Below are 18,155 nucleotides of genomic sequence, written 5' to 3'. Positions count from 1 at the left end.
AGCCAGCAGTTGGCTTATGAATAGCATGCATGTCACTCTACCACACTGTTTCCACCTCCCCTTTCATCCTTTCCTCTTTATTGAGACTGCAGCGTAGGTCTTGAAAAAGCACATTTAAAGGTGAGAGTTTTGCCATCTTGCAATGTGTTGTACTAATAATCTAAAGATGATTCAGCTGAAGTCCTAAAACACAAACACATTGAGTTCTTCCTTTCTGGAGTCTTTCTCCTCCACTCATATGTCTTTTGGGTTATTCTGTAGAAGGGATTAAATTGATGCAGATGGGAGATAGACCTGGCTACTAAAATGGTGGTGATGGCTGGAAACAAATATGACGGTTGTCCTAAGAAAGTGCTTCAGGTGTCATACTACTGATTGGGAAGGGGGGAGAGAGTAGCATGGGCTATGGGAGAGGAGAAGCAGTGAGGCAGCAGCTAATTTGTGTTGTGCCGTTGTATTTGAAGCTGCTGCAATCGGCTGCCCCAATGGGAAGCTGTAGAATTAGGATTCCATAGAAATTAGGGTTCATAGAAGTTGGAATTCCAGAGCTCTCTTGTGCAGTAAGGTTGCTTATAGATTTTCCCCCGTACGTTTTCTCCTCCTGTGTTTAACAATATCTCCTTTATTTTCCTAGCACAATTAGGCATACCCCGTGGCCGCACACAGTGCCTCAGCCTTGCCGCAATCCCCAGTCACGCACCCCATCTCCTGCCAAATCCAACCATGCGTGCACTAATCCCTCCACAAATGCTACGTTTTGCGGCACTGTCCCCTGCTTTCCCGGCATGTCGGACTTGGGCCGCTTCAATCCAGGAGTGCAATCTCCCAGCCCCTCTTCCCTGCGAGGTGCTTTCAGAGCTGGGGCAGAGAGACAAGCTTCAGCAGCAGCCTTGGAGTCGCTCAGGTTCAGCTCCCTGGCAATAGCTGCCTGCAGCGCTCCTTAAAATGAACTGTTGCAGGAGCTAAAGTGTGCTGGCACAGGCGCAGAAGGAAAGCGGCGCTGCCAGAAGGGTACCACCGGTTGGTCCGGCGAGAACTGGCTGTTCCTGCATCACTTGCAGCAGTTTTCAGGATGGAAAGGATTTACTGGTAAACACTGATTTTATAGTTTATTTAGCTTCTCATTTTCTCTAAAAATAAATATGTAATTATTGCATTCCTGTTTTTCCTCTCTTGTGGCTCAAGCCCAGCTTCTCTGCCTGCAAGTGCGTTTCAGGCTAGTGTTTTGCAAATGATAATATTTTACATGCCAGTCTCTTACTCAGCTGATTGTTTCTCCCCCCACCACCACCGCCCCTTCTCCCCTCAAAAATGCTTTATAGAGAAGCAATAATCTTTCAAACAGAAGACATTTATCACACACAGATTGAAAACACTGGGGCAAAACTGATATGCGAGAAGCAAAATTTAGCAGTGTGTCAAAGCCTTTGTACATAATCTTCCCCTGTGGGTGACTAGAATAAATATCGATGGTCCAATTTTCCACTGTGAACAGCTCCACTCGGCACCAGCAAGGAGGTACTTGGTGATGCTTGCTGATATGACTGTGCCACAATCCCACTTCGTATTTAAATCCCTGTCCAGCAGACAGGAGCACCCAGGACCAGAGCGCAGCCAGGTGGGGCCCTCTGCACAATGAAGATGTGGGTAAAGTCACACAATTCGTATTCTGGCCATCGTCCTAACCGGGCTTGGCCTGGCACCGCGCTCTCCGCACTGGTTAAGTGTGAGGGGCGGAGGACTGCCCTCGTTGGCTCTGCAGCGCTCGGGAGCGCTCCCGGTAGGCACCTTCTCCCACCGGCACCTCCCTGGCCTCTATGGCCCTGCTGCAGTGCCCCAGTCACAGCGAAGGGCTATGGGATAGGATAAAATCAGACCTGTACCGAAGAAATTGGGGGCCTAAAATATTTGATTTCACACAGTTAAAGTGTAAATGAGCTTCAGTCGTACTTGTTATAATTAGAGATAAAAACACGTTGAGTGCATACAAGATGCTCTGAGGGAAAGAATGAAGGAGTTTTATCCTGGGGAGAAGCTATGAAGAATAATTTTGGCTTTGAAGATGGGTATTTGTGGATTTGATACCTTCTAAAATCTTTTCTTTCCAAATCTGGAACATGGGTTTTGCAAAATCTGCTGTGGATTTTGCCAAATATTCCTATTTTTGGTTGCCTTTTAATCACATTATGAAAAATTAGCCCTTTGTCGTTGCCTCTCTGAATAACGCAGAGCCTCATGTCTCAAACTCTCCGCGCTGCAGGGGGGGCCCAGGATGGCGAAGCTCCGATGGAGTCGCTGAGCATACGTGGGAGAGGGCTGACGTCCGCCCGTGGGCGACTGGGCTGCCTGAGGGCACCCCGCAGCTGTGTCATACCCCACTGGTATGACTTGCTCTGGAATAAAACTTTTAGGTTTAATTCAGATCTTAGGATTTCTAGGGGAGCGTGACTTACTATAAACGAGAGAGGAAACAACGCATCCCTATAAGTTAAAGAGTGTGCATGTGTAAGTGTGTGGGGTGTGTGCATATGCATATTTTTCTAGTCACATTTTGCTCTAAAACATTAATTGATACTCAAGAGTAATTGTATTAAACCTAAAATGATAAAGACATTATTACTGGAGACTACATAATAATTGAAAAAGTAACCCAAACCAGTAAATAGTACATTGTAGTGTAATGATCCAAAAAGGGTTGTTTTGTAATGTTGGACTGTAAATGTCTGCTGTTTGATTTAGACATACCACTTTTGAAAAGTTTAGTTGTGTAAAACAGTCAAATCAATGAAGCAATTTATATTCTTACTAGTCTCACTCAACGTTAGCAAATGGATTTTGTTTCCTAATTAGTTTATATTCCCCATCACATATACGGAAATGGATAATAAAAGTTTTCCTTAAAAATGCATGTTGCTGATGTTCAGACCTTTATTCCAAATTTTCTCATTTTTTAACCTGCCAAAATGAAATAAGTATCTGTTGGGGGTATGAAAAAAGTAATTACCTTCCTTCCCCTTTTAACTTCCTCTTAATTAACTTTTAATATATGCTGTTACTTAGGGAGAATTGCTTAATACTAAATATATCTAAAACAGAAAAGACAGATTTAAATGATTTAGATAAACATCTGCCTAACATAGAGGCATAAAATTAAAGAATCAGAAAAACAGTGGCTTACTGCCAGTATTCACTGACAAAAGAAAGCAAAATATTGGTTTTCTTTTTTTGTAAATCTTGTTCCCTTATGTATATGAGCTTAGAAGAAATGATGAAGCCTTCAGGTGCAGGTAGCGTGGACTGCAAATAGTGTCTAATAATGTCAGGTTTCTGAATATCACCAGCTTCTCTGTGAACATCACCACACTAGTTGACATTTTGAATGAGGAGATTTTTTTTGGTATAAAATTCAATATTTTGATTTGTTCTAGAGCAGACCCTTTTTTCTTAATTTAAGAAAATAATTGGAAAAATAGTTGCCATTTCTCTACATGCTTTCAGCATACCTCACTATATACTGACAATCCATACTGGTATTAAAAATTTCTGTTTAGGTAATTTGGTTCTGTCTTTAGCAATTTAGAACAATCTTCTAAAGTAATGTGCTGTAAGAGTGTATTAAAATAATTGCCTGCTATTTATTTTCAGCAATATTCACCTGTCAGAAACGGCTTAATAAGAAGAAATATTTTGTCAAAAGCTCTAGATTTCCAATAGTTGAGTCAATAGCGTAAATACAATTATTGCTGTGTGTAGTTTTCTGTACAATGATAAAGATTAAGAATGTGCTACAAACCTAAACACAAAACACCTTTTAATGTTGCTTGAAAATGATCTCCTGAAAGAGAATTTCATCATAAAATGCTAATTCACCCAAGCATGGCTACAGAAACATCCTTATTCTGCCGACTCTTCTACTCTGGGCAGGGTAGGTGCTCTTCATCTCCCGGGTGGCATGGCTTGCGGTGACGGCCCAGCTAGGGGCTTTGCAGAGGGCAGGTCTTGGTGTCGGGAGTCCCTGACGCATGCTGGAAAGAGCTGCTCCGGTCCCGAGGACCTTGGGAGCCCGAGTGTGGCTGAGCGGCATTGATACTGCCAAAAAATTCCTCATAAACCAAAATATTCATCCCCGTATCTTGTATTGGGTGTGCAAAATGAGTCATGCAGGCCTTCTGTTTTTCACTATTTTGACTTCAGGGTAATACTACACACCTGGAGACATACCAAAATGGAGCGTAGGTAAGTGAAATCGCATCCTCCAGCGCCTGTCTCACTGAGTTTCTCAGGAGTTTGAACGAGTTGTGAAGGGAAACAACGTTGATTTCTTTAGCAAGAAGCCTCAAATCTCAGCTTCACTCTTTGCTCTATAAGCTCTCCTGTTTACGTGGCTCTCGTATCCTGCTGGGAAGTGTTTCTTCTAAATATCTGGAGTCTTCTGCCCACTGCTTTGTGCTGTTCTTGTGTTGTAAAGAAAGTGCTACTCTATGGCTGTAGTAATTCATCTCATTGTAGACATGACTGACTTGAACCGAGACGCATAATGTCTTTCATAGTAGTGCCATGACTCAAAAACGTTGCATCCAATAGCAGTTTTACTTGATAATTCATAGTGAATATGTTTAACTCACAAAACGCTGGGTCTGAGGGAGGACTGTGCAAGCTTCTGCCGTAATTCTGGATCTCTGAACGACAGTAAAGTAACAGCCCTCCTGAGAGGCAGTGGTTTTTATAACCAACTCACATTCCTGAGAATTTGAAAAAATGTTCCCTACTTGGATGAGGACAAAAAGTCAATAGATTGAAAAACTTCTGTGCATCCATACACGGATAAAATTTGAGTTCTGAAAAATCAAACTATAGTGTCTTCTGAATTTTGAAACGTTCTCTTGACACCTTCGACCTATCTTCCAGTTTCTAAAAATATTTTTAAATGCAAACGTGTTAAAACTTTAGAACGGAAAAGTATTCTGATTTAGCAAGCCAAAATGTTTTGAAAGGTGATTTTCACCTTTATTTTACAAAATACATGTCAGTTGGCTTATTTAAACTGACCCATTTCCTGATCAGGCTTATTTTTAAAAAAATCTTTTCTTTCCCCCAGCAAACATCTTGTTAATACCTACCTCACTTGGTCTAGTTGCTAATGCTTCTGTTAATAAGATGGTGTGAATTAAAACAAGAAGGAAAGCATACATACAAGTGAAATCTGAATTTTGTGCTGGGTCTTCGGTAGTCTTCTCTTGTGGCCGCCACCGAGTAACAGTATATGCTGCTGCCTTCTGGGGGGACTCCACTCATGACAGCCAGTATACTGTTAATGCCCTGGTGAGAAATGTCCCATGTGGCAGCCAAATGTCCTATATGGCAGCTGCGGCTTCAGGGTGCATCAGTGCGGGTGTAGCCAGACCTATGGGTGGCTTTCTTGGATGCTTTACATTGGGCCTGAGGGACTGGCGTCATCTTCTGGCAGGTTGTCTCTTAGCTCTCTGCTACCATCCTCTTATTGCATGGCTCCTATCATGCTACACGTGACATACTGCTGGGAGCAAAAGGAGTCAGAGTGATATATGAGACAGCTTCAGGCTGATAAAAATTAGGCAGAACTTGTTCCATTCTCTGTCAGTGTTGCTGTCCAATTTTTTGAGAAGAGAGATCTGAGTGTGAAAGGAGAAGAACAGAGTGCACAGTAGGAAGATCATGTTTTACTTCAGTATCAGGTAACTAGGGATGGTGCGGGTTAGCAGAGAAGGTGGTGACGGAGGGATAAAATCAAGTATAAATGAGAAATATGTACCAAGAAAGACAAAAGCAGAAGCACTAAAGGAAGAGAAAGTAGGGGTGTCGACAGACAAGGGGATATGAAAGAAAACAGCAAACAAAAATCGGGACGTATTATATGTTTTTGGTATCTGTTTTCTGCTCCGAATCTTCTACCTAATGCAAGGCGCTATAATAGTGATTGATTTGTAATCTCTGGTACCGTTGCCCCCGCTTCCCCCAAAGGCATCGGGAGGCTGTCTGTCGACAGCCCACCGAAAAGCCTGAATTGCAGCAACGAGATCCTGCCTGGCAGAAAGTGGCATCGGTAATCAATTCCCTCCCTGGCAGGCCGGGCTGCTTTGCTCCACTCACAGTTTGCTGTCTGGGATCCTGTCTGCAAAAAGCCTTCGGAGATGGTGCCCAGGGAGGAGCACAATGGTCCCGGGGACTGCGAATCAGTTGCCTGCGCTGTCGCTGGAGCCCGCTGCTGAGCGCCGAGGACAGGCAAGGCTGCTCTTCCCCTCAATTTACTTGTTTTTGAGGTTGAGCAGAAAATTGGGGGACTTTCCAAGATGTGCTGCTCTCCGCTCACTGGGCTGGCGGTGCATGGGCCGTGTTCATGGCATTCACTCCTTGCTAGGGGCCTGCGGCGGAGGAGGAGGAAGAGGTTGCGGTGCAGGGGAGCGCGTGCCTCTTCCCCCAGCCCGGGCAGCGAGCCGACCCTCCCATGAGGGAGCACGGGGAAGCTCTCGCTGGGGATACCAAGGGAATAAATAAAACGGTAAAAGAGGAATTACTAAAACTGTCCCTTGATAACTAAATGGTTGATCATAAATTGGAGTGTCTATGCAAATGAAGTAAATAATTAAAAACTCCAAGAACAGCACTGACTAGGTGGTTGATGGCTGGCAATTATAAAAGCTGAATTTTTAATATGCATACATCTAAGGAGCCAGTAAAAATTAGCTCCTAGACTAATGGACTTGCCTTTCTTCCAAGGCAGAATTTTAATGAGAGCATTATTTATAGCAGAGCCCAAGAACAAGCATTTTCGTGCTTAGTCTCATTTCTTCTTTGCTGGCACTTTATTCATTAACCTCCGAACTTCTTTAGAGAAGAGTAATACTCTACACAAGGGAGGGCAAAGATCATCTTGACCCCCTGAAATTAGTCATGGGTCATACGTTGTTAAGAGAGTTACTACTTCTAACAAATAATGTTTATAAAACCCTGTTGGTGATATGTCCTCGTTTCATGCTGGTTTCTGAGTCATTTATTTGCAGTTCACTTCACCAAAGGGAAAATGAACATAATGTGATATTTCATAGTGCAACGCTTCTCGTGCCATCGTGTCTTGTGTAGTGGGTAGATGCACAGCGGGACGAGACCCGAGAGGCTATCCTGACCGTGTATCTTGGGGGACAGGCGGTGCTCTGCGTGTGGCTCCAGGACGTGCAAGGGCACGAATTGAGGTTGGAGCTCCGGCGCTAGCCCTAGCCCTGCCGTGCGGGGGTCACAAGCCCTGGGCTTCCCAAGGCCCCCAAGCCCATGGAGCTGGCTGTCAGCAGCGCCAGAGTGCGTTGCTGAGCTTTGCAAACTTGCGTTTGAGAAGTTACAGAAATGGAAGGCAATTTTTAGGTCATTTGTATTTTAAAGTTGTCTTTTGAGCGTATTTTTGTGAAACGCACATTTTTTTTTCCTGATTTGTATTTTTAAACATTCTTATTGTTGTTCCTTTTAATGATCAGGAAACGGCAGGTTTGCAATTTTGAAAAATTGCAGAGGATAAAAATAGTGAACAAACTCTACTTCTCCTATCTAGGATAGATATCTATACTGCCTCCAATGATGAGGGAGACAGGAAAGAAGAATGGGCAAAACAGAAAATAATGGAGAGGTTTATATTTAGCGGGGCTTCATAATCAAATCACACTGAAAGCATCATTTCAAAATAAATGAAAATGACATTTCTCATTAAAAAAAAAGAAAAAAAAAAGTAATGATGTCTTCCGAAAAGACAAACTTTCAGTTACATTACATTATACATTAATAGAAATCATGCGGTTGAAAATGTTGACCAGCAAAACATACATCATAGGCTAAGAGCCATGCTGATTGCTCACGGTATCTGAGAAATTGAGTTAAAAATGTTTTTGTTTTGCCCTGCACTGCTTAAACATGATGTCAGGATTCCTCCTGCAGCTTTCACACTGGTATCCTTCCTTTTCTGCACGTTGTTAAATGGGCACTAATACTTATTGGAGAATAAGGCTTCACCAGAGGCTCAGTCTGTTCTGAAATGTAAAATGCTGTATAAGTCGTATCCGTTATTCGCGACAGTTCTCATAATAATGTTCTTGTAACTTGGATGTTCAAATGATTGAACACCCAGACGATCTCTATACGAGAAGCAGCATTTCATTCAGGAGATGCTTGGGTGTTGTTATGGAAAAGGATTGCTGATGTGCATGTCCAATGCAGACGCTTTCTTGGGAATAAATTTTTAAAATTCTTTGCTTTTTGACAGTAATATCTGTTTTCTGAGATATGTCTATATATTTTGGATATTAACAGATTTGCGTTCAATTCGGGTGCTCTTTCGTCTTACTGAGTGTACATAAGAGAGAGAAAGGAGTTTGGGAGTGTTTTTAACTTTCCATCATAGGAGCTACAGGCTGAGTTTGAGACACTGAGGCCAAGACTTTAGCAGGATACAAAAGACTGTGTGTGAATAATAAAACTATACAATGTGTCAAATATAAACTATATGAAGTATATTTTAATATGGATAGGAAGTTTAGACTTGAGAACATGGAATAATCCTTATAGAGAGCATAACCAGCTGTTCCATAATTTGAACCTTCCTCAAAATTAGTGTCCTAGTGGATTGGGAAACTGGACTGGGTGTACTAGGATACAGCATTTCCCATGGTCTAGGGGGTTTCACTCATTATAAAAAGTTTCGTGGAAATTCAAACTTCCATAGGGTCTATGAAAGTCTTGGCTATTTTATCTAATGAAGGAAAAGTGAGAAAGCATCAGTGTTTTTCCTTAGTTATAGCAGCTTGCTTTAGAAGACTGAACTCTGTCGGGGCTCCCTGACGCAGTTGGTTATTTCGAATTTTTGTGACTTTCTGGGGGTCAGATATTCACCCCGAAATCGTGGCAGCTCCTGGCATCCGTCCGTACGTGACTGGGGCGTACAGAAACGCTGTGCCTTTGCGCGCAGCCGTCGGCGGGCGCCTGCTCTCAGCCTGGCTCCAGCGTTCACCAGCCTGTGTGGCTCCTTCCTGGCTTCGTGTTCCTCTTGGTTTGCTGCTGGCTCACGAGCGGCAGGCGCAGGCTAGGAGAGGTTTCTTCCCTAGCCCTAACTTCACCTTCTGCATGGACTTGCTGCGTCTGCGTTAGCGTGCGTGGGGTTTTATTGAACATGTCCCGTTCTCCGAGGCTGTCCACAGAGACCTTTCAGAAAGGGGGTGGGAAGCGGTCTCCTGGCAGGTCTGTGCCCAGCCATGGCGCTGTGGCTGCGCAGAAAAGGCAGGTTTCTGCACAAAGTCCACTCGGTCCCTGGGCAGTCCGGCCTCTGGGTGAAAGCCGCTCTGCTCCCATTTGATTTGGGGGCTTTTCAAGTTGTCTCTTTTATTTTATTCCAGCTCTGATTATTTCACTTTTGTTCGGTCTCAAAAGACTCATTGCCTATTGTAGCTGCATGCGTTTTTTTTTCCTATGACAGTCTTTCATTTATTCCAAAAAACCTAATATATCATAGAATAAGTAACAGTAGGAGGCTTTTTTTTTCCCCCGGCCATCCCCAGGACTCAGTGCTAACAGGGTCTGAGGCATTGGCGATGCATGGGAAGAAAACACAATGGCAAAGTAAAAAGAAAGAGTCTTTCAAATATATTGCAAAACGTTGCAAACAGAAACATTTTGCATTTCCCCCGCTGCTAATCTGCCAGCGTTCAACAGCAAATCAATACCGCGCTGTGGCGAGCGGTGCTTTCCACTCTGGCCGGCGCGGCTCAGTGTGGAGGTGGGAGAGCAGTGGGGAAGGGGCATGGTTTTTCCCAGGGTTGCCTTGCAGCTGCCCCACTCTCTGCCCCAAAACAAATTCATGGGGGCTTTAATTTGACTTTGCACAGAACCAAGCTCCAGAGCTTTGTTTTCCCCTGGCTGCTTTGTGTTCCTGTGGAGCTGCTGCTCCCATCGCGTGGCTGAGGGCTCGGTTCTCCTCTCGTTTGCTTTGCGCTGAATTTCCCGTGGCTTTGCCGTAAAGCCCCAGCTCCTCGCCGGTGGAGGGCTACCGTTCCCACTGAGGGGCAGGGAGGGGGAAAAGAAGTCCCTGTATGGGCACCTGAGTGGCGGTGTGCTGGTGTAGAAACCAATCTGCTCAATCACGGCGCCGACTGGCATCAAAAGCAGCTCCCAGAGGGCTGGCTTGCTTTGAAGGAAAAGCATTAATTAAAGCCCTCGAAAAAATAGCGGGTGAAGAAATGCATAACATTTCAGCTAGATTTTATGCTATGCTGAGCACTTTTTTGACCTTCATCTCCAAATGGTAAACAGAAATGCCGTTTTGAAAGCCTCGGTACATCCTGGTAGCACAACTGGATTGTTTCCTCTGCAGCTCCCCTTAGGAAAAAAACACAACAAAAATATGATGCTGTTACCCTATTTGCAGCTGAAGCTGTTTAGCGCCCAGGCAGACTAACATTAACAAATGATGATAATTAGGCTTGATTTGCATATTAAAATGGTCTTAATTAAACACTGATTCTGTAAACGTTTAAAGGCTGTAATCGATCTTTTGCAGGCTCTCTGGGTTATTTATATGATCTAATAAAGGCTCAAGGCTTTGTTAATGAGACCTCTATTTCCGAACTTGTACGTGTCAATGAGATTATTTCACTGACAATTACAGAGCCGGCTGCCTTTAATAACGCATAAAAACTGAATGCTGCAATTCTTCTGTCTGAGGCTACATCAGTGATAGATACTCCTTTAATACAAACCTGCTGTTTACATTTTCTTTCTCTAAGATAGGGACTAATGCCCTAAGCCTTACTGGAAAATGTCTGAGCGAACATATTTCATGGGGAGTTTTGTCTGAATGTAAAATCAAGCTCCTTTTTCCCTGTTCAAAAATAGACCTGGTACGTATACAGTGCTGAGCTTAGTCATAATACATCTATTCCCAGATTTAATGCTGACTCTATAATAGTTAGTCTGAACTTTATAAGAAACTTTTCTTAATTTAATTTGTAATGTAATCAAGCTGTACTGTCTCAGTTGAATCCTGAGAAGGTTTCCCGGAGTTTTGCTTCTCTTTGGTGTTTCTATGGCTTTATGCCATGACACCAGCATCTTGGGGATGTTGCACTAAACTAGGTAAGACCTCTGGCTTCTGAGATGCAAATGGTTTTCATTGTGTTTTTTCCAATAATCTTGCTAGCACCAGGCAAAAAGCTTCTGGGGAAAGTGTTCACGTCGGTTTGTTTTTTTTTTTTCCTTTTTACATCTTTTTATTTTTATTTTTCTCATCTCATTATATGTGAAGGATTTATCAAGAAAAACTTATGTTGATATTCACCTTGCCATGGGATGTTCCTAGTAAAGATTTTCTGGTTTCAGCCCCCTGTGCATGCTGCTTTGAAGGTGACTATAATAGCAGCATACTCTATACTCCTGTGAGGCCAGTCACCAAATACAGTTCCTGTATTGCTGGATTAAAAAAAAAAAAAAAAAACGCATTTATTCCTTTTTCATTAATAGTCCTAACAAAACTAAACCAATAGAGTGTATTTTTAATAGCAAAACATACTGACTAAAATTATTTTCCTGTGATACGATTAATGAGCTCTGCAAAGCAGGTGGGTCTTTCAGAGCAGTGTTTTGCCTACTTCCTTTCCCACTGAGGCTCGATGTCACTTTCTGATGGCAGCAGAGCTCCGGTGAAAGCCCAGTCTTGGAAATCCTGAGACCGAGATCCAGTGAGGTGCTTTCGATGGGACAATTCATGTCATGATGGTCAGAAGGACATATTTACGTGCTTTTCTGCCCAAGCACAAGGGCATTGACTTAGGTAAGGTCATGTGCAATCAGCCTCTGACATCGGTGGGAGTTTTCTTCCAGAATTACCAAGTGGGGTTGTTGGAGTGAAGCTGGCAAGAATTTTGTCATTAGTTTTAGTGGGAGCCAGAGCTGTTTCATTTTTGGTACATCATGCTGATAGTGTATGACAATGACAAAATGCTTCCTCACATGACAACCGGTTTTCAGCTAAACAAAAGGCCCAAAATATTTAAGGCCCGTAATGTGTAAAACATAAAAGTTTATACATCCAGATCTGACTGTTACCAAATGTAATGGGAAGCATCATTGTATTATTGAGATATGGATACTGTAATTAAATATTTATGCTTTAAATGGTAAATAAAACTTAGTCCAGCAAAATTATTAAAAATATGGCTACTATCATTACTACTCAGACTTTCTTTTTGTTTTCTTTTCTCTGGAAAATCTCATTTTTGAAATATTTTAATTAATTGAACTTGATTTTCAAGACTTAAAATTTCTGAATTTGAAATGGCAGAAGCTTAGGAATATTTTGATAAACATTTACAATTTTTTTCCTTGTTCATTCAGAAGCATATGTAGACAGTGTGTCTCTAAACCAATTTTAATATTCTATTCTTTTTAACTGGTAATAGGTTTGTTTGTTTTTTTCAAATTTTGAATTCTCCAAGCTTTTTAAAATGAAACTGTCCTTTTTTTAATTCAGTGACTATTCTTTTTCCAACTAATAACTTCTTAAAAGTTGTTAGCTTAGCAGTTAGTCTAGGGCCTCTTCCCTGATGTCCATCTGTCAAGTTAGCAATACTGTTATTCCCCAAATGGCAGCAACTGGGGCCTGGATCATGGCGAGAAAGCAACGTGCTTTTCATTTCCAGTCAGACCTGGATTTCATTGCCAAGACCCTGACTTTGGGAACCAATCAGTCCATTCTGTTGCTTAATGAAGAAAATAGAAATCAAGCAAAAACCTGCCTTTGAGAGTGCTGTTCAGCAGGTGTAGGTTCATAAAAGAGCGTTGCCGAGCTGTTCCGTGGCGTTTGCCTTTTTTGTTTTTCTCACTGTGGTGTATTTCGCCACGTAGCTGCCATTTTAACTTTGGATGAGGTACGTTTGATGCCTGTTGACTGCCAGGACAAAATCCATGTGGGAATGCATGGGGCTTGCAGATTCATTTATACCAATAAAAATAAACAGTCTCCAAATGACCGTTGGACAAGTAGTAACTTTGCGCTTTGAACTTTTGCTGGATTTATACTGATTCTTGGAAAATGAAGAACTTCGGCCTTTTCCTTAGCTTTTCGGCCACCTCATTTGTCTTTTTTAATAAGCACAATTGTGTGTGTACCTACTTTTTCTTCCATACTGTCTTTTTCAGTTAAAAATAGTTACTTTTTCCTTTATCTTGTTAGGAAAAATAACCAGCTTTCTAGTATGAATACACATAAAGTGGTAGTTTGGGCCAAAACTGTGGTTCCAGTTTTAAAAATCCTCAGAGTGATACTGAACTTTTTATGTTCAAATAAAATGGAAAGATCAGAAGATCCTGCACCATTTTGCATTCCTCAGTTGCAGATATCTTAAGCCTTTTTTAAAGGAGCAGAACAGGAAGAGAAGATGTAGAAATACAATTCTTGAACAGTGCCAGTGAGTCAGTGGATAGGAGTGGCAGGTTCTCACGTAGAAGCTGTATATAGCTATCTTGAAGTATGTGTAAGTGAACACCTTCCTATGCCTTTTATAGTCCTCTGGCAGGCTAAATCGTGTTCATTTCTGAATAGAGGAGCAGTAAAGATTTTTCTGAGAAGGAAACTTAAATTTCAAACCCTCTACCTTTAAATTTGGGAAGGGAAAGAGTCACCCGTGTAGCCCCTGCACTTTTCCTTATACATAAATGATGTATGCTTTGCTTGCTGCTCTGCTTCCACCTCATTTCATTTTCAAAGCCCAGACAAATTCTTTTGTATTTGTTTTCTGTGCCTTCCCTGCACTCATCACTTGGCCAGTTACGTTCCCCCAGCACCTTCAGCTCATTTATAATTGATATTTTTGATCCTTTTTTTAGGTTGGAACAATGCTGCTCGTAATATTTGGTATTGGACAGTCCTATTATGTTTCTGTCATTTGACCATTGCTCTCGTGAAAGCGCTCAGTAGGTTTTCTAAAGTGTTGCAACACAGAGTTAATTTAACAAAAACTGTAGTTACGGTAAAAACGAGCCACCTCGTTTGGTGGGGGAGGAAGGCCTCATCTCCCTCTCCGAAGGCTGATGAACTCCCGCGTGTGAGCTTTGCCTGCCCGTCGCTACTCTCGCACTGCTGATGCTGCCCTTGCTGCGACGTTCAGGTGCTGGGCAAGGCTTTGGAGAGGAGGAAGGCAGTCACCAGGTCTGGCTGTCTTCATGAGGACAGCGTGGCGGTGGTCCTACCCTGGGGATCCTGCTTAAGATGAAGCAGCTGCTGGCACAGAAGCTGTCTGCCAATATTGGCCAGGGGAATGAAATGCAGGTGTACTTTTGGTAAAGAATCTTGATCTCTTTGAGGCATTTTTTTATTATTATCTGTATTTATTTTCTTTAAAAGGAATGATGGTCCAGCAAAGACATTCCTCTCTCCCCCTCCCTGGCTGGTCTGTCCTGGCTTTGCCGGTGGCCTTGCGCTCGTTTGTGATCTAAAGCAGAGATGACTCTTCTCTCTCTGCACATGAACAGGTACAGGAGGGTATCTTTGGTATCAAAGGTTTGTTGTAAAACTCTTTTTTTCCTCCTTATATAGTTAGAAGTTTGTCTTGTACAGGAGTTTGTTGAGGAGAGATCCCCACTTAGTCACGTCTGTTCAGCTCCTGCCAGTGGTTAAGGGCTTCAGCAGTATGAAAATCCAAGTGTCAGAAGACAAAAAGAGAATTTGCTTTCATCTCCAGAACAAAGTTGAACAGAGAGGCTTTTTTTCAACTTCCTTAATTCATGAAACATTTATCTTAGAGTCAGGTTAGGTTATGCTGGCACAAATATTGTCTGTCAGCATTTCTGCTCTCAACTCTTGTATCTGCTGTTTGGTAGGAGAGCCTTCAATGTTCGCTTTGAACTGGCTTGGCGTGCGAGGTCTTGGCCTGGAAACCTACTCTTTTCTTCCCAATTAGGAAAAATGAGTGTGAATGCATGTTCACTGCAAAAGGCAATATTAATTAGGGCTATATTCAGATGCAGAAAAATGAGAAGATTCGGGAGCATCCCAGAACAAGGCTAATCTAGCTTTTTCCATGTTTTTGGTAGTGGGTGTTAGCAACCCTGAAGTGAAAGGAAGGCTGCTGGGTGAGGAAATGGCTGTGTTGGGGCTAGCTGAGAGGCAGAGTGCCCGCAATGTTGCCTACTTTGGAGAAACACTGTTTCTCAATTTTTTGTGATTTCCAAAATGGAAGTGGTTATTTAAATTCATGCACTTTAAAGAGGTCCAAAATTCTCTTTTGTTGCTTCAGGAAGATGTAGTAGACAAAAAGACCCTGTTAGGGTTATTAATGGGACAGAGATATCAGCATTAGAATAGCAAACAGCCCACAGCTGGAGTACTTAGACTTTGGTTTACACACCTGCAGACTCGTGTGTACTAAGACACACAAATGACAGTTGAAAGTTAATTTTTACCCCTTCCCTCCCCCCACAAATAAAATTAAACCTTTCATCAAAACCCATTATTTAAAAAAAGAAAAGAAAAAAATTAAAGAAAACAGTCCCACTGTTGAGTGCTTCGTGGTCTGAACACTTTTCTTAATTCAACCCTTCTAAATGAACATATTTCTTTGCGCTGATTTCTCAATGAACCAAGAAATTACAAATAAATCTTTTCTCTGAACAGTCTTTAGATAAAGCAAATGCTCAGATGTGCTCATCTTAAAAGCTCATGTAGTATCAAACTAATAAAGAAAATTGCCTATTGCACCTTGCACCTAGTATATAACACTCGGCCTGATCTAATGGACTTGTTTTCTTGATTTTCGAGCTTGGCGAAGTACGTTTTCCTTGTGAGAGACTTTCACGTATAGTAGGGTATTTGAAATCCAGAAAAAAATTAAAAGCAGAGTTTAAAAAATACAAGTAGTTTTAAATCATGCTCATAAGGTTTTTGGAGGAGGTGCTTGTTTTGCTTGTTTTTCTCCAGAGGTGCTTGAATTATGGCTTGTTAGCTTTTTTTTTTTCCTTCTTGTTTAACAAGTAATTAAAATATAATAGGAAATTTGAACTGCGGTGTTACATAGTTAATGGTTGAACTTAAGTCTACAGATGCAAAGAAGCTGTAGAATATAGCTTAAAACTGTCTTAAGTGTCTCTTGTCTTGGCCTGATATTTGTATAAATACGCAGCAGGAAGTATTTGGGACAGAATTTCACCATTGATTCAGAAATTTCTGGCTTTTATCCTGTAAAAGTAAAAGCAAAAGCCCTTTTGAATTTAAGTTCCCTGTTTAGCTACTTTTGCATCAGGTTTATTGTTCACAGATTCACAGTTCCAAAGGTCAGGCAGCTTTTCTATTATGTTGTGGCACATTTGAAAAAAAGACCTATTTTCTGTGTCTGAAGCCTTTCAGATGCCTCTAATCTGAGGCAGGCAATTAATATCTGTGCTCAGTGGAAGCGCAGGGGTTGGTAGGTTCCAGGGTATAATGTCACGGTGGTTCTAACTGGTGATTCTCATGGTAATTTCAGGGTTTCAAAATGGAAAATTATATGTGCGTGTGCATGTGTGAATAATCTTTAAAAAAAAATGCAGAACACTTCCTATTATTTTATTTTCTTTGAATGTTGGTATTATCTGTGTATTTTCTGCGATGGAAGAATGCGTGGTTATGAATGTAATTGGGCAGTAGCTCCGAGAGTGAATAGGATTGTTTCCTGCATTAATATTTCAATCAGGAACTGATGACTCAGTTAACAAGAGTAATGGGTTCACCATAATTTACTGCCCTTTGCGACTGCTGAGGTGTCATATTCAAGGAGACTGAATAGACCCCATAGGGCAAATGTGGCAAAAATGACAAAATGTGCTTTTTCACGGCTCCGGAGCTCCGCTCTGATCTTTTGTCATCATCTTTGTGGGGTAATGGTCAGTGAGACCTTGACGGTAGTGTCAGAGGAACATTGTCTCAGTATTGCCGTTAGAGGGGTTCGGGAAAACGAACTCCTCCTTTTTCCTTTGCTCTTTTCCTCATGGTGCAAGTCCCAGTTTGCCCATACTAGGCTTGAACCCAAAGAAATCCAGACACTCCAAACTTTCACCCCAAGGAAGGTGCAGCCTGCGACTTGAGCAGCCTCTTCGCACCTGGTTCAGCTCCATGCTGAACCGAGCTGGGCTCCTGGTGCTGTGACAGGAGATGATTTTATAATTAACAACTGAAAAGCAGAATGCATATGCAAAAGGGGCATCATTAACTTACTGCTGAGCTCTTGACACTGAAAGCTCAGTGCTCTCTTAACATGTGGTCTGATCCAGAGAATATTTATTACTGCTTGATTTTGATGGGACATTACAGCGAAGTAGAAAGCGCTGCAGTTTTGTTTTTATGGCATCTGTGCAAGGAGAAGAAAAGTCTTAGATTTCATGGTGCTGGTAAAGCAAACTGTAGCTGTGCATTGAATAAAGAGGCACTTTGGAAATTAATTTTCAGGGATAGTATTGAGAAACACTTCACAGAACTATTGCCTTTGTCTGTATTGTTATTGCTGCTGCTGTTGTTGTTGTTGTTATTATTATTATCCTTTCCATGTGGTTTATATTGAGTTGACTTCTAGAACGGAAGTCAAAAAGTTGGCAGTTGTTATGTGGTACTGCATCCATCTATTTTTTCTTTTTTTTCGTTTGTGTTTGCATGCTTTTCCTGTATTTGTGGAAAGGTTACTGTGTATATATTGGTATTTGAGAGTGTCTGAGGGTAAATATTATGCCCTGCTGAGCAACAGCAGTTATTTTATAAGGGTTATATTTCACATGCAAAACATGCACTGACATTTGGGTTGATACCATGGACTGGGCAGATTGATAACACTGCTAGATCACAAGGTGTACTTTATTTCCTTGGAATTTTTACTTGCCAGGCTGTTCATATGTATTTGGTTCTATTTTTCTCCTATTATGTTGTTATCTTTATCAAATTTAATTTGTCTATCAATATCTGCCCTGGGAATTTTGTGTAATCCCATCTCTATTCCAACAGTGAATTTATAATTGGATAATAATTACTTAAATTTTCTTTTTTTATCAGGATTTATTGGTTTGAATTTGATTATTTATCAACCATTTAAATATGGTTTGGGGTTTTTTGTTCGTTTTAGGGGAAT

The 18,155-nt window shown here is 41.6% G+C and overlaps 1 protein-coding gene across 4 annotated transcripts in view; it reads left to right on the top strand.

Annotated features, from left to right (window-relative positions):
- The window catches only part of SPAG16 (sperm associated antigen 16), a 423,943-nt gene that overhangs the window by 278,619 nt on the left and 127,169 nt on the right, over positions 1-18,155 (top strand). The gene's annotated exons all lie outside the window — the stretch shown is intronic.

This window comes from Apteryx mantelli, chromosome 6, assembly GCF_036417845.1.
Source record: "Apteryx mantelli isolate bAptMan1 chromosome 6, bAptMan1.hap1, whole genome shotgun sequence".
Taxonomy (NCBI): Eukaryota; Metazoa; Chordata; class Aves; order Apterygiformes; family Apterygidae; genus Apteryx; species Apteryx mantelli.
Note: the sequence above shows the minus strand (reverse complement) of the source record. Positions and strands in the feature narration are given on the sequence as shown.